The following is a 16,855-nucleotide window of genomic DNA, read 5'->3' as shown; positions in this document are numbered from 1 at the left end:
GTTTGAGCTTCAGGCCCAGAAATGTTGTAGAAATTGTGAAACCAGTCAGTGGTCCCTAGGTGGAAGGAGATGTGTCACCCTGGCCAAGAAGGACCCAGGCAGAAGCATGAGAAGTCAGAACTTGTTCTTTTATCTGAGTGTACTTGCTTTGCAGCCATGTCCAGGATCCGTTCCTGGATGTGAGCCCCTGGCTTTATAGGCTAAAACCAGGCACTGCCTGCTCCCCAGGATCTGAAACCTGAGCCTTTTGGGTCAAAGAGCAGAACAGCATAATGAAAGGGCTGCCCCCTTCTGGTGGACCCATGGGCTTTGAGCACTGAGAGATAAAGGAGAATCGCTTCCACAGACAAAAAACGCTTCCTATTGTCACACTGCTGAAAAAATGTTAAGAGAGGAGGCATATCTTGATATTTAGCACATATGAGTGCTCTGGGAGCTTGAATGACTCTGTGAAAGCAGGACTGTATATGAGCACAGAAAGGAGGCAAAGAGGATGGAGGAAATCAGTGTCTCCTGCACTACATGTTTTACTTTTCAGTCTCCCTTGTAGCCTGCAGTAGAATGGGGAGATGAATAGACCAAGAAATCCCCCTTTGAGCCACAAAGAGTTGCAACCATCTCTCACTACAGTCATGGAACAATGTTCTCATGCTTACCTTGAAACAAAATATAGTACTACTAATAAAAGCAAACAGAAAGAATTCCCTTAACCAAAAAGGTGAATTTTAGAGTTGTAATAACATAAAATCAACACAAGCAGATGAAAAACATTAGATACAGTAGTTGCAGTGAATGTGAAAGATAGGATGAAGTGGTCTGGGTCAAGGGGTTTATTCAGTTTGGAAGACAGACTTGCAGCTGATGTTTAGATCCTCATATTTCTTGGTGTGTCTACAGATGTGAATGCAGCCAGTGAAAGCTTGCCAGAGGTATGACACAGAAAAGCAATAAGCATAGAAAAGCCATAAGCATATAAAAGCAATAAGAAAGAAGAGTGCATGATGCTTAGAATGTATTTTTAACCCCTGCCCCTCACTGCTCTCTATTTCATTGAAGACAAATGGTTTTGTGGAAATTTTACTTTTTATTACCTAATATTTTTGGTTGTATATGACAGATAAGAACCAAACAGTGAAATGGCACAATGAGAGGTGCGCTGTCCCTGTCGGACTGTGTGTAAGGACCTGTCTCAGGACTGCACCTCTCCCAAGCAGCTCTCCTTCCCCTCATCTCCCCTGCCACTCTGTGCACTTTCTTAGGTCTGAATAACTCTGAGTTAAAAAACAGCAGGATCCTCTGGTTCCCTAGACTACTGCAATTTACACTAGCAGAACAGAAGAGAAAATAAATAGACCCTGAAACATGGGCAGTCTTCTTTCACTGAATATGAAGGGGAAAGATGCAGATGAACACTTACTAGCATTCATTTCCAGCTTTCTAATTTGATTATTGTATGTTCAATCAGGTTCTGTTTCATCATCATCCCTTAGAAAATATGTCTCACTCATGAACAACAGGTAACTTTCTTTGCCCTCCATGTTGATGAATTCTGAAGTGAACAGGAATTTCAAGTCTGCTGCACCCTCCTGTCAAGGGCCACTCTTTGTCAGGCTATTCCTTCATGTTCACTGGTGACTTCTTCCCAGGGCTAAATGAGTGTCTAGAATTAAACCCTGCTTATAAAACCACATTTTAAGAAGGGATTGGGAAGATGGGAGGAGGAGAAATTGCCTCTCACCAATCTCCTTGTAATATACAAACTCTGATATGCTTGCTTATCTATGAGCCAGGAAGAAAGGCATCTTAAATCCTCATTTTTCATGGATAGTGTCCAAGCAGATACTTGCTGGGAGCCGCCCTTGTATCTCCCAAAATATTCATCCTATACTCAGTCAGGATTTTTCCTGATTCATATGTTTCTGTGTTTCAGTGGCTAGGAATTAACCTTTAAGGAAAAGAGACAAACTTTTGGGAGCAAGCTATCTCATGATTTATTTTGATGGAGATCAATAACAGTACATAGAATTGGAAAGCAGTTTTGTTTTTTTTGTTTTGTTTGAATCTGCTTTATTTTGTGCAATTTTGCCTGGAAGAAATTAAATGTGAGGTTGAAATCAACCATTTCTACTCACACACCCAGATAACTGCCTTTTTGAGAATCATTTCACAGTTGTCTGGCTATATTCTGTGGAGAAGTCTAGAAAGTATAGCATTTCTTAACAATAAATTATTGTCTGTGAAGAAAGTCTATACAAGAAAAATAGTTATGTAGTACCTCTCATCAAGATGCACTCCTGTTTCTCTAGTCCATACATGGTCAGGTAGAGTTGTCAAGATGCCTATTTCTTTAACATCTGATGTATCGCGACAAGGTTCTCTTTGAAAAAATGTGGATTGTTTATTATCCAGTTCTTTACCAGTGTAAGAAAGCATTTTTACTGTGTTGATAAGGCAAAAATTATTTTGTCTGATAAAACACTCAAATAACTCTTTGATGATTTTGGTTTCTTTCTTACAACTTTTACCACCTTAGGTAAAACTGAGGGTATGATGTAGTCCTAGAATTAGGCTGATTTTATTCAGAAATGTCCTGATCTCTTGATGTTTTAAGTCAAGTCTTAATCATTTAAGTGTAACTTTGTGTCACAATCTACACTTTTCTGAGAAATTGTATTAATATTCTAATAGCATATATAAACACTTTTTTATTATTGTATAACAATTTCTCTTATACAAGCTGTAATTAATTCTTTTTTTTTACTCTTAGGATAATTAAGCCAAAAGAAGCATTGAGTAACATAGAAGAATACAAAACTCACAAAGTCCTAAATCTAGACGTGCAGTCATTTTGGGCATATTTCTCACTTGGTCACTAATTATGCCCAGACTGCTTTTTCTTCAGAAATTTAAGTTCAAGTGATGATTTATGGCTTCTGTAGGTGGTTAGTCCTTGCCTCCTAATTGCATTTTGATCATATATTTAAAAAGTAGCTGCTTTGTCCGCAGATTCTAAAGATGTTTCTGAAATTTCAGTGTAATGTCAGCAGCTGAGAGTGTAGAGAAAATTTCACTATAAATCTTTGAATGTTATTTTACATATTTTCTACATCCTGAGAATGAATAATGTTATCCTGAGACCTTAAATGCAATGAATCTGAACAGCATTCTATCTGATAACTAAAATGGTACATTGTCAGCCAGCTAGAAATTGCTGACAATATTCTACTGGAAGCACACATCACTCAATTATTATTTTTTTATTCTTGTAATTCTGGTGGTAATAAGATAAAAAATTTTGCACCAAGCATATTAAAATAAATTAATAATAGTAGATAATAATTTTCAATACTTGTCCTAGTTTCTTTTGAAATGCACTTAGAACATAAAACCACATACCTTTATTTCGGTAGGCACATTTGAAAATGTGGAAATGTGTGTTGTTGCTTGTTTGACTTTCAAAGCAGACTTTGCTCCAAAGCTGGATTAATGACTCTGAATAAATCCTAATGAATGAGCTTTTCTGCAAGCATTTATCACCACACTATCTGAATCCTTCACCAACGGTTATTAATTTATCCATTATTTATGGATTGTGTTGAGACCTACGAAAGATGAAAGCAAATGCTAAAATTTCCTCTCTCCACTGTTTCCCATAATGACAAATCTAGCCTTTAAGGGGACTGAGAGATCAGATGTTAAAGCTATGAGTCTTTTTATTCTGGAGAAAGCATGAGAAAGACGAAGCTAAGTTATATTGTTCCTGCTCCTCTGGTAAGTAGTGGGCAGAGGAGAAGAATGGGCAAGAAACTGGGGCACACATTGAAATCAGGAGATCAGTGGGATAAGAACATATTTAGTGGAAAAGGAGCAAGCTTAATTTTTGGTTTTATGCTTGGTAATTTCATACTTCAGTTCTATAACCTGAAAAGAGTTATTTGGGTTGGGAGGGCAGAACTTCTCACATATAGATCTGCACATTCCCACCCCAGATGGACTTTTCCCCATCTTTACATTGGAACAATATAAAAACCTCTGAAAATTATTTTCTTTTTTTTTTTTTTTTATTTTTTTTTATTTCCTTTCTAAATCCCTGGTGATGCTAAACCAAGGACATTCAAAGACTAAAAGTCTAAAGTGTTCTCCTTCAGCAGATGGCATGAAGGTGCTTTTCTCTTAGATAGTATTAATGAGTCTTGTAGCAAGCAAATGTTTAATCTGCTCTATTAAATTCCATCCTCACAGACATTTAACCAATTTCAAATTTCTGGGAAAAGTTTGCTAAAACAAATTGCATTTACATCTACATTTTCTAAGAAAGTCTTGCTAAACATTTCCAGAACAGTTGTTCATAGACGATCTGAAAGTTTAAGAACTGAAATGTCACCCAACCCATGACTGCTTTTTCACCAGAAGAAGGAGAAAAGAGAAAGCCTAAACTGAACAGATTATGTGAATCTACTAGGCTGTTGCGTTTTTTTGTGTATTCTAGCATGCCAACATTTCGAGTTCACCATCTGTTTTTTCAGGAACTGAGGTCTCATTTTTATGCTGTACCTGTGAATTCAATCACATTTTGACCAGTAAGTGACAGAAACATAAATACTTGTCTTCAATCTTATAAACTATCAACTGCTTTTATAACTTTTTAATTATGTTAGAATTCCTTTTTGTAATACGTGCCCTAAAGCTCATAGAAGATACTGTGACTTTTTTCCTGACTGAGAAGCAATTCTAAAACTGGGGTTTCAGAAATATTAAAACAGCACAGTTTAATGAAATCATTATTTTTGGTGCAACCGTAAAAATGCAGTCTTCATGGGTGAAGTGTAACTGTTAATGATGTCATATTTGTTTTGCTTGGACTAGAAGTAATGAAGTATGTTTTTCTTTAATCAGATTAGACTCCCACTGAAAGTTATGCTCTTATTGAAGAAAACTAATAAGTATGCAAGGAACCGTATTCTTATTGTAGAAACTTTATAACTTCATACAGAAGCAAAAGAATATATATGTGACTGTATGTATACAATACTTTTTTTTTTTTTTTCAAAGTACATGTTAGACTAGCAATTACTAACTTCCATGGCATTTTCTGAAACTTTTAGATTAATTTTTTTTTTTTTCCTGGCAGGTGAACAAAAGAAGGTATTAATGATTCATGTCGCCTACTTATATTTTTCTCAATAGCTCTTCTATTCATACTTAACATGCAGAAGGTATATATTGTCTGAAGAGGAAAGCCTACATTAGAGGGAAATATAATGTCATTCTATACAATCGTTCTTCTTCAAAATGGTGCTATTACACCTGGTGATTGCAATATTTTTTCTTTGTGTTATCTGAGATCACTTTCTTCTCATGTCAGTTGCAATGTACTCCTATGGGTATAGAAAATATTTTAATAAGAATAATACTTCATAGGCAGCTTTGGGAATGGAAGAACAACTCTAGATTTTTGTTCATTTTAATGTCAGTTCTCCTGAATTCCTGGCTGGCCCATTATTCCAGCCTGACTGGGTAGTGGAGCAGGTGTTGGTGTACTACTTGAGAAGCTGTATTCCCTTCTGTCTGAAGTCCACTGTGGTGCACATTGCACCTTCACATCCACTCCTTGCTTCCCCAGTGAGAACCAGAAAACAAATCACTCAGACCATAAATAAGAACACATGACTGTTGAAAAATACCCTGTAGATTCATCGCTGCTATGGGCTCAGGTAGCTTCTCCAAACTGTCGTGGTTTAAGCCCAGCTGGTAAGTCAGCACCATGAAGCCATGCTCTCATCTTTCTCTTCTCCCAGGCAAGATGGGAAGGAGAATCAAAAGAATGTAAACGCTACAGGCTGAGACAAAAACGGTATAAAAGTACAACTACTAATACTACTGATAATAAGGGAAATAAAAAAGAGAAAAATATATAACTAAAAAGGGAAAGGAAAAAGAAACACCAGTAACCAGCAGTTCTGCACAATAAAATTGCTCATCACTGGCTGACTGATACCCAGCCCGACCCAAGCAGTCATCTGGGCCATCTGAATAACTCCCCCCAGTTTATATACTGGGCATGACGTGCTGTGATATGGAATATCCCTTTGGATAGTTTGCATCAAGTGTTCTGTCTCTGCTTCTTCCTGGCTTCTCATGCCCCCCCTGATCTCAGCAAGCACTACTTAGCAACAACTAAAACGTCGGTTGGTATGTTACCAGTATTGTTCTCACACTAAATCTGTAACAGAACACTGCACCAGCTACTAAGAAGGACAAAAATAAAAAGACTTGTTACAGCTGAAACCAGGACACAAATTCAAAGGAAAAATAGCTATACCTGTGAAGAGAATACCTGATCCTATATGCCTTCATTTCTTCTCAGTCTTGTATGCTTTCTTATGGCTCCAGCCAAAAAAAAAATAAAATCCTGAGCTTTAAAGTCTTTAATTTATTACTTTATAGAGAATACTTTCTTTTATGGCACATCTAAGAAAAGCTCAACAAATTCTCTTTCACTTCACTGTTTACAAGAGAGCTATTCTTACTCTTATTTACATAAGAGACATGAGTCAGGCTCCTGCTCATTATCTGGAAGTTCTTGCAGTATCTAGAATCATATAAACATTTAGGTTGGAAAAGACCTTTAAGATTATCAAGTCCAACTGTTCACCTAATACTGCCAAACCCACCACTAACTCATGTCCCTACATGCCACATCTACACATGTTTTTAATACTTCCTGGGTGGTGGCTCAACTCTGTAATAAGTCCTTGAAGTATATGGTTTTCATTCCTTGATTTTTTTACCTGTTTTACCTTTGGTATCTTAACTGAATTAGGACAGAAGCTATGTATTGATTTTCTCTTATCTCTGTCTTTGAGTAAGCCTAAATCTTGGGATACCTCTGAGTGAAATATGTCTCTGCATTGCATAAAAGAAGGTAAACCTTTATGTAAAAACTTTCTTTTACTTTCTCTATGGAACTGGAGAAAACTGTCGTGGCACTTCAAGTGGTATAACAAGAGCAGGAGAACACAGGCCTGCACAAGTTATGTTACCGACTTGTTTGCTAAGATCAGACTTTCCATGAACAAAATTTACCTAACTCCTAAATTTCAAACTCCATGAAAACATTCTCTTTTGCACTACAAATCTGGCATATAGGAATAAAGAAACAACAATGTTTAAGAAAGTCACATACACCTCCTCTCAGTATGAGTTACAGAGCTGTTCGCTGTAGCTGGGCTGCAAGTGATCACCATCTGAGGTAGTTTCAGAAGGGGTTAAGGCTGTCTCAATAGCCTTGGCAGACTGTGAGTGGAGAAACACTGGGGCTGATGATAATCCTTTTTGTATCCAAAGTTATACATTATGCTCCTCTAGGAAGAATGTCTTGGCCTGGAAAAGGCCATTGCCAGGAGACCATGCCTTACTGAAGAAACAAATTGAACCTGTCCAGACAAGAGGGATTTCCAGAGGTCACAGACTGTGGTGGGCAAGAGGGTTAGAGACAGATCCTAAAAGTCTTTACCAGTAAATATAGGGTTTCCCCAGGCACCACACTGAAGCAGGCATTGTGGCCCAGATCAAAACTGCAATAAATATGCTGAAGAAACAGGGATTTGCTCACAAGCACAGTGCTGGCAGAAGAGTTGTGTGTGAACCCTTTGTATTAATACTGTTTGTCATAATCATTCTGGCTTTCCATACAATGTGAATTTTCCCAAATCATATTTCAACAAAATCTGGCTTACTGAACTAAAAAGCCTATTGCTTCCTCCTGTAGGAAGAAGTTTAACTAGATCAGCCTCAGAGTCCTGGCTGAGCTGGCATCCTAACATGATCCCAGTTGACAGACAAGAACAGGAAACTCAGAGTTTGTACCAGCTTTCTACTGTGTGTTACATGCAACTTCAGGTCTAATTTTGCCAGTAATTCAGATCAAAGACTTGCTAAAGCAAGATCTCCTATCTAGCCTGTGTACCTCTTCTGTAAGGATCAATGGCATACAGCACCAGAGTGTTTCCACATCATGTCTGGGAGGCATGCTTCTGGATTTGGGCTCTGGGAAACACTTCTGCACCTTCTTGTTTACATACAGACAGTGCCATCAGAAACACCTCCAGCCTGAAAAAATGCATGTGCTGGGACGTACATACAATGCATTCTGCAGTATGAGCACAAAGGCTTTTCTCTGACATGGCAAGAAAAAACACTTCTGCATTATCTGGGATTTTGGAAAGGAGGGAAAGCAACTTATACCTGCAAGACAAAACCTGAGGGATATCTTACTTCTATAGCAAAGTCAAACACACTACGTGGAATTTTACCAGAGATTACACAGGTGAGGTAACTTCCTAGGAGAAAAGAAGATATCTGGTGTACTAGCATGTGTAACACAGTGCATGTTTCTGAGCTGAATGTTTTCCTCTGGCACTGAACAAAAAAGTTGCACAAGAAAAGCAATCATTGTAATTATATTGTTTTGCTCTGTCCACCAAGAAGTTATTTTGAATTTAAAGGAAAACTGTGCCAGAGGGTGTTCTTTAAAAGAAAAGAAAAAAAAAGAAGATAGAATCTTTTCCTTCTATATGCTTATCAAATAACATTAATAGCCTTTTAAAGTGTAATTCAGGGAGCTTATAGGCATAAGGCAGTTTCTAACTGAAAAACTCAGTCTGAGCAAAACAGACCATGAAATTATACAGTGTTATTTACTGATGCCTTAGGAAAATGAGCACTGTAAAATCTTACTTTAAAAATGAAGCCTGCATGCTTAAGAAAGATGAATTCTGAAGAAAAAACCCCAACAAACCAGCCAAACAAAGCAAAGCTTGACTATCCTAATTTTAGAGCTGGAAGGAAGCCTATGAAGAATAGTAATTCATTGATGAGCTACTGATTGAGGGCAAAATTGAGGCAGCTGGTAGAAGAGAGACAGATTTGGTGACCTCTTTTGAGGGCAAGGAGAAAAATCCTGTCATATGAAGAGGGTGAAAAATGAGAAATACCTTCAATCTTTGAAGATCATTTTCGCAGCTTGAAGAGCCCCTGAGCTTTGCAATGAAGATGGAGAGGATGGCTATGAGGTCTGAGTTAGGCACATGGTAGTGCTTATGCTGATTTGCAGTCACATTTGAACTGAAAAGCCCCCACTTTTTCTTGGCTCTAGTGACAGAAATATGCTTCTATTAAAGCCTGAGTGCTTATTGCTGCTGCATCTGACCAAGCCCAAGCTGTTTTGTGTAGTGTATGTTGCAGAGGTCCCATGGGGCATGCAGCTCCACAGCAGCCAAGATCCTATGGGGGTCAGTGACAGTCCACAGCAGAAGTGTGAAAACCAAATTACTCTGCTGCTCAGCTATGTAAACAGTCAGTGTGTGTGGTGAGAGCCTGCTCATGTGTAACAGGAGCAGGGCAGGGGAATGAAGTCTAAATTAAAGTAGGTGTTCAGTCACTGAACAAAGTAAACAGAATTTGGTCAGTCTGGGATGGACAATGGTGTGGGAACTTTGGGCACAAAGCCACTCACATTGAAATAATCCTATCAGTAAGGCCAATATTGGCTAGGAAATGGTACTAGAAATAACAAATTTGTGTAATATAGAAAAATTGGGAGAAATAAGGAAAATACAAATAGGGATATGCTGTTGGGAGAAGCTTAGAAGGAGAGTGAGGGTGCAAGTATGGCAAAAATGTGAGTCTTACTTTCAGGAGTGTGGATGCCAACAGCCAGAAGTAATTCTGACTTGATGTCCTGGCTCATCAAGATGCCAGAAGGACCTCCAGCTCTATGGATGTGCTGTCCAGACTTGATGAAGAGGGAAATGGATTTGCACTTCTTTACTTACAGAACTGTAATTCAGTAGTGCTCAGGTATGTGATCCATTACACTGAAGAGTTGTAATTAACAGCTTTATAGTCAACCATGATAGTCTGTGTTATTACATAATTGTTATGGTTGCCAAAATCATTTATCCTTTTGCTGCTCTACCAATTTCCTCATGGTTTGTTCATTAATCAATAAACATCTTAATTAGTTTGCCTTATTTACACTGTAGCCTCTGATTTAGCTGTGGGAGTACAGTGTCTTGGCTTCAAAGAAGTGTTGGAAAGGATGTTGTCTTTCAGCAGCCCCTGGGATTAAATGTGTGTCATTCTGGAGGAGCACGTGTCTCACAAAGCGATCACCTTCGGATGAGATCCACTTTCACTCTATTATGTCCCACTTGGCTTTCACAGTCAGGGGCAAGCATAGTCTACTGCTTGGAAAAGCGAGACCAAGTCTTCATCTCACCATTTGCAAGAAAGGCTTGTACTGCTCTTGAAATGAAGATGTCCTTTTGCCATGAGCAAACTTCAGCTAATGATGCATTTGGGAATGAATGCTAGCTGTCACGCAAGGCAACACACAAACAAAACCCCAGTCAGTGCTTGTTCCTCAGGCAACATTTTACAGCATTTCATTGAAGATCAGATGCTAGTTGTAGGGACTCTTCTGTCAACGGCTGTAATGCCGATTGCCCTGCGGGCTTTCATAATTGTGGCTAGAGGGGGAAACTCAGTGAGTGGGATGTGAAGTGGCTCTGCTGACTTTACCTGATTTCTGCTAATTTTTGTAAGCCAGGAGATTATCTCCTTTGTCTTTACAGGCTTTCTTACACTCCTTACAAGTCTCAGTTATGCTACTTAAAAATTAAAATTATTCCACAAATACAAGACTTGTGTTACCTGTGTTAAATGTTTCAGTTGTTTTTTTTTCTTCTTTACTTTTTTTAATAAATTAAAATTAATTAATTAATTAATTAATCTTTAAATACTCGTAAACACTTTAAAAAACTTTTCAAAAGTTACAATTTGTGATTTACAAAGGGAACAAAGGATGGGACAATGACAAGAAAGAGTGGTTTGGGAGAATTACTTGAACAAGTACAGCTGTATTTGTTATAGGCAGGCTGTGAATTTCCCTTCTACTAGGTATTCTTGGTATTGTGGTATTAGGACCTTTACCTTTCTGCATTGAAAATATTCATTTAATATTACTTACTCTGGAATTAATATGTAATTGTATATACAATGCTGATTTGAATGTATGCTTTGGCTTCTTTTTGGGTGCTTTTAATGTTTTGTGTGCAGTTATGAAAAAATGACCTCTGGACAAAAAATAGAGAGTACACAGTTAGCAACAACACTCTCAGGTAAGTACATGTGAACTTGTATGTTCTACTTTAGCCTCTGTCCTTTGGATTTTACACATTCCTTTTAAATCCATATAGGCCAAGGAAACAGAAGCTGTGAGGTGTGTGATGTGGGTTAAGCTGAAGCCATTTTGGATTAGATGACAAATTGATAACCATGTCTATCCAGGTGTTTATGCAGACACTGAAATGAGAAGCAGAACAGGTAAATGTAGCTCTGATCTGCATGATGAATCTTTTGATCTAGTGTTACCCTTTGTCATGCAATTGTGCTTATGCACAATTTTTATGGGGAAGGGAGTGGGAAGAAGCAGTAAAGAGCCAATAGTAAAATTAGTGTGTGGGACAAAAAGAGAAGTGTGAATATGTGTGCATATATATATCTACCAATTCAAAGTGTCGTGGTATTTAATTAGAGACTTAATGACTTCACTCCTTAACTATAGATCAGCTAATAACTAGTGGCTGGTGGAGAAAGTTCATAACTACATCATATGCACTTGTATAAAGACTTCTAGAATTTCACAAGAAGTGTTATCATAAAGCTCTGTAAACTTGTGAAAGTTTTTTCTTGATTTCTGCATCAAAAATAACAGTTTTTGTAAAGCAGACAAAATAATTTCTTACATTTTAAAATATTTATGAGAAAAGTGCTGGCTTGTCACTATCCTTCAATAGTGTGTCTGTTTTTCACTCAGTTGTAAAGATAATCAAAGTCTGAACTCTGTTTAACAAAAACTGCTCTTAAAAATTGACATTATTTGCATAGAGTACATTTGGTCTTTTCTGTAATTTTTTTAAATTCTTAATGCGATTTCTGGCAACAAAAGGGCATAGCTGTTATATGAGACCTCACAGAGTTATTTGCTTCTACTAGAATGAGTACAGATTTTCTTTGTATTTCTGTGTAATTACTAAATCATATATGAAATCTGTTTTTCTTCAACACAGGAGAAGCAAATAACATCCTTTCTCTTTAATCAAAATGTTGTCCAGAAGGCAGTAAACTCTGCCTTGAAGAATTGTATTTTTAACTCTTGCTTCATACTTTTTCTTATGAAAATATGCATGCCATAAATTTCTGAGCTTGCCATGTCTTCTTACAATCAATGAAATACATCAACCTCTACATAACCTAGCTCTGATCTGCTATCAGCTTTAGGCAGCTTCTCTGTTTGTAGCTCTCTTGAATATGTAAAAAAGCCTAACTGATTTCTTTCAGTGAATATGAATGTCTGAAAAACCCTAGTACCTTCAGTAAGCTCACTTTATCTTTGGATGGATTCATTTTAGGACAGTCTTGCTGCAAAACAGTGTTTGGAGCAAAAAGCTCAGACTACCCCAAATGGGAGCTGAGAGGCAGATGTTGGATGGTTGATTGGGATACCAGCAGAGCTGCATCAATCTTCAGACCAAACCGCAGGCTAATTTGTAGGCTGAACAAGTTGTCCATGCTGACTTAGCATAGGTAAGATTAATATACTGCTACATATCCCCAGGACAGATAGACTCACCTTTCTTCTTATTTTTCATCTATCTTCTTAATCCTTTAGAGCTTTGGTGTGTCCTTCACGCCACCTCTCCCCTGCTCCCTCTTCCATTATTGGCAGACCTGAACAGTTTTTCCACCTTTAATTCAAGACAAGCTAACTTTCACCTCTATCTGGGGGATTCGTAGTATATTATACAGCTCTTGAGTCCTCCTGCTGAGCAAATAATCACTACAGCATGCTAGGAGGAGATTCGGCCCTCTGCTGCTCAAGAAAATAGCCAAAATGTACTGGTGACTCCTTCTTCTCTTCTCTCATCATGTGCTCAGATCTAGGGAGTCCTTTATATTAATGTTTTGAAATCCTGTCACAGGAGCCAATGGACCGATATGGAAATAACTGAAGTTTTGCCAGTTTGGGCTACCTGACAATTTGTCCACAGTTACATGAAGGTAACAAGGAATATTTCAATGGATTTTTTGATAAATAGTTCCAGTTGGCTGGAAAGACTTGTGTGATCCAGACTGGATTTGGGGTTGAGGGAACTCGAGGCACATGGGTGGGGAGATGTGGACTGCAGAAAAGCAGGGACAAAGAGGGAGCTCCTGTGGGTTGTTAAAGTTAAAAGTATTTAGTCACAGGTCTACCAAGTTCAGAGACAAGATTTAAATTTAAATATTTATTAACAAAGGAGAGTGCCCGGATTCCATCGCTTTTTCCTCTCACTGAATTAATATGAATGGGCTGTTGCAGAACGGATCAATCCCCTTATCTATTGTTATATAACTAAGGCTGAGCAGAGACCTCAAATTTTGACATTAGCTGTGATGACCATAACTATTCCATGGAGCACTGGAGGCTGCTGAGGCTTTTGTCCTCATCTTTTGAGACAGCATTTATCCAGTAAGAATGGGTTAATGGGTTAGATTAATCAAACAGTACTATATGGCTTACAGTCAGCTCCCCTAAGCTCCTGCTGATTTCAATGGATGAAAGATTGGTGGAGTGGGATTTGTTTTACAGTAATAACTGGATAGCTGAAATCAGTTATGCAAATTGCATAGCTTATACTTTCTGTCTTTAGTCAATAACCTACAGGGCTGTTTGCCCTATCCTATGATGGTTAGAATTTACCTTCCTCTGGAAAAGCCTGATTACTGATTTAAAAAGATTTAAAGTCTGACTAGATCAAACTAATTCATAACTCCTGGAAATTTCCAGCATGATGCATTTAGGTCTAGCTCCTAAAGAAAGCAGCAAGTCTTAAAGTGGCCTTTATAGGATAAAGCTTTACTGTCCACATTTACAACCTATCACATCCTGGACCAGCTGATAATCAGTTAATCCAGAGAGGCTGATTCTCCTCAGGGTGACCGCCTAGTCTGATGACAGTTCTATGTCACCTGAAAGGTGGCATGAAAGCAGGAGCTGTTCAGGTCTTTGTATCTTAACCACAATCAAAATAATGTATTTTGCTACTCTCTTTTTTCACTGTTTCTTTACTTGTTACTCCAATCTGTTCCCATTGGATAGCAGCAGAGATGTTGAACCTTCATGGGGCCATAATGAAATCAAACACAAGAGCAGGAAAATGAAGTGGAACAAACAAGAATTGACTGTTGCTTCTGCCAACAGACCTGTCTGGGTACTCAGGGGAAAATTGTTATGATTTGCAAGGTCTCATTGAGAGGGCTGTTTCTTACCCAGCACAAAGCTCTTGTGAGGCATTGCTTCTTGGCCTGTCAAACCCTTCCTCCAGCAGATGGCATTGGCAGCTCATTTCTTCCCGACACACGCAGAAAACACTCTGAGGATGCCTGAGTTGAGTCAAAGCTATCTTGTTTCTGACCAGTGTGCACTAAAAATGATAATCCAAGCACCAGATATCTTTTAAAATAATAAAGGGGGGAGGGGGAAGCTCTAAATGGCATCTGTTTTCAAAAATTTGGGGTTTTTGTCTTAAGTCTTGGGTTGCTACAGTTTTTATATTCTCTCTGTTACAATGCCTGCAAAGTGGATTTTCAGTAAAGTAAAAACAGGTCATGAAACTGATGTGTATGTGTGCATGTGTGCTACTATAAAATAAAGCTACTTTATCAATTTTTTTTTTCATCTTTTTCTAGGCTAAGGATCCGCTGCTGAATCTTGCTCTATATAACACATGAAGTCTCAGGAAAATCCATTGCCTTTGAAAAGATAGAATATTAATCACAATAGATAATAATAAAAATAAAAGTCAGAGATTATGATACGTTTCCTCTTTTTACCCTGGTAGGTAACGACAGTCCCTTCTGAGCTTCCAACAAGGCCTATCGTGTTGTATTTCTTTCAATAGGCTCCATACTGACAGGATTGCACATAATAATTAAGATTTTGCAATAGGCAAAGTGAATATTATTATTTCTGTAGAACTTTGTTTTTCTAATCCAAGGACTCTGGAAATTGCAAATGAAAGACCAATCAGTGGCTACAACTTGTGGCGTATATGTGACTGTGTATTAAATCATCGTCCTAAAATGTCTTGTGCCATTTATTACTACTGCCTTCTAAAGAATATGAATTCAGCCACCCAATTTTGTAAGGAAAAGAAACACTCATCATAGACATAATTCGTGTGCACACAGAGGCAAAAGGTCAAAGCCCTGACAGAGTCAAATTAAAAACACCAGAAAGGATAATTTAACCAGAATAGCAACTGCACCAAGTGAATAGAAAGGGAGGGAAAAATTATTCTGAGCTTTAATCTATCTACAATTTTCTGCACCTTATTTAAAGACAGAAGTGTGTACAGGGTATGCTGTTAATTACAAAAGTTCTTAGTTATGACTTCTCAATGTGTTTTAATGTTTTTGAATACTGAGCAAAAGAATCCCAGGTATGCTTGCATAAAAGAGTAATGCAGTTAGGGAAAGATGTGCAGTGGCATTGCAACACATGGTACTTTGGTGAAAGTAATAGCTGATTAAGGAAACTAATAATATAGCAATATGCCGTTGTCCAACATTGTTGTAAATCTATCCCTTTGGTGATGGCTGAGAACTACTAGCAGCTTCTGGACATTGAGGTGGTATCCATGAATTGAGTTGTCCTTAATTAAGCTTTTGATGCAGATTTCAGGGTTGCAAAGAACAGCAAAAGAACTGTCTGTAGCCAGAAATTTCCTGACAGAAACCTCAGAGAATGGGGAAGAAGTCAGAAGTTAGGCTGCTAGTCTTACACTTGAGCTAGATGTTTTTCCTTTGTGTACTGTGCCTTCTTCAGCTGACTGTATTTCTTTGTTTCAGTTCCTGACTTAAAGCTTGCCCATATTAATGCTTCTTTGCTTGAAAAGCATTTTTTTTTTTTTGTGGTCTAAGCCACTGAAATTTCCTTTGTGTAATTTCCTCTCATCATGTCTAGATGAGAGAGTTTCTTTGGTTTGGAGGAAATGACACATGTAGCTATCATACTTAAAAAAAAGAAGACATTGTTTTCCACGACATTTCTGCATCAACAGTTTGGCAAACCCAAACAGGTGACTATGTTCTTGAAAATATGGGTTTGGGTTACTTTACATCAGTTTTTATTTACTACTTTTGCTCAATAATTAGTACAATTAGAGGGTAATATAAAACATTTGGAGACTGGACAGAGATTTTCAATGATTTAGTTTTGGCCCAGAAGTCATTGACAACTTTCAACCATGTAACTCACCAGCCTTTTTGTATCATTCTATGCCTTAAAAATATGAGAATGCACTAACTTGCATTTGTTGTAGCTGGATATTAGTGGAACTACAGACAGAATAGTTTTCTGTATGTTGTGATCTCTACTCATATTAAATGATTAATCCTAACAGCCCCTCATAGAAGTTGTCAGAGGTCAGAGACATGTAACTGATGAATCTTCAGAGTTTTGCCATTAATTTTAATTCTTGCAATATTCAAGCTTTGGTTAATGTATTTATGTGATTTTTTTTTTTTCTCCTTGGTGGTGAAGAAGTTAATTACATATTAACAAAATCCATGCCTAGCTGTCAGGCTAAGAATGACTGTCTTGACAAACTGGATGCAAAGTAGACTATTAAAACCAAATCACTTAGGAAACCTGGGAGCAACATCTCATTTGTACCCTTTCTGTCACAGTTGCTGAGAAAAGTTTTTGCAGCTGCGTGTTCGCTATCTAGGACGGAAGGAAAGGCCA

Source organism: Melopsittacus undulatus, chromosome Z (assembly GCF_012275295.1).
Source record: "Melopsittacus undulatus isolate bMelUnd1 chromosome Z, bMelUnd1.mat.Z, whole genome shotgun sequence".
NCBI lineage: Eukaryota > Metazoa > Chordata > Aves > Psittaciformes > Psittaculidae > Melopsittacus > Melopsittacus undulatus.
Note: the sequence above shows the minus strand (reverse complement) of the source record.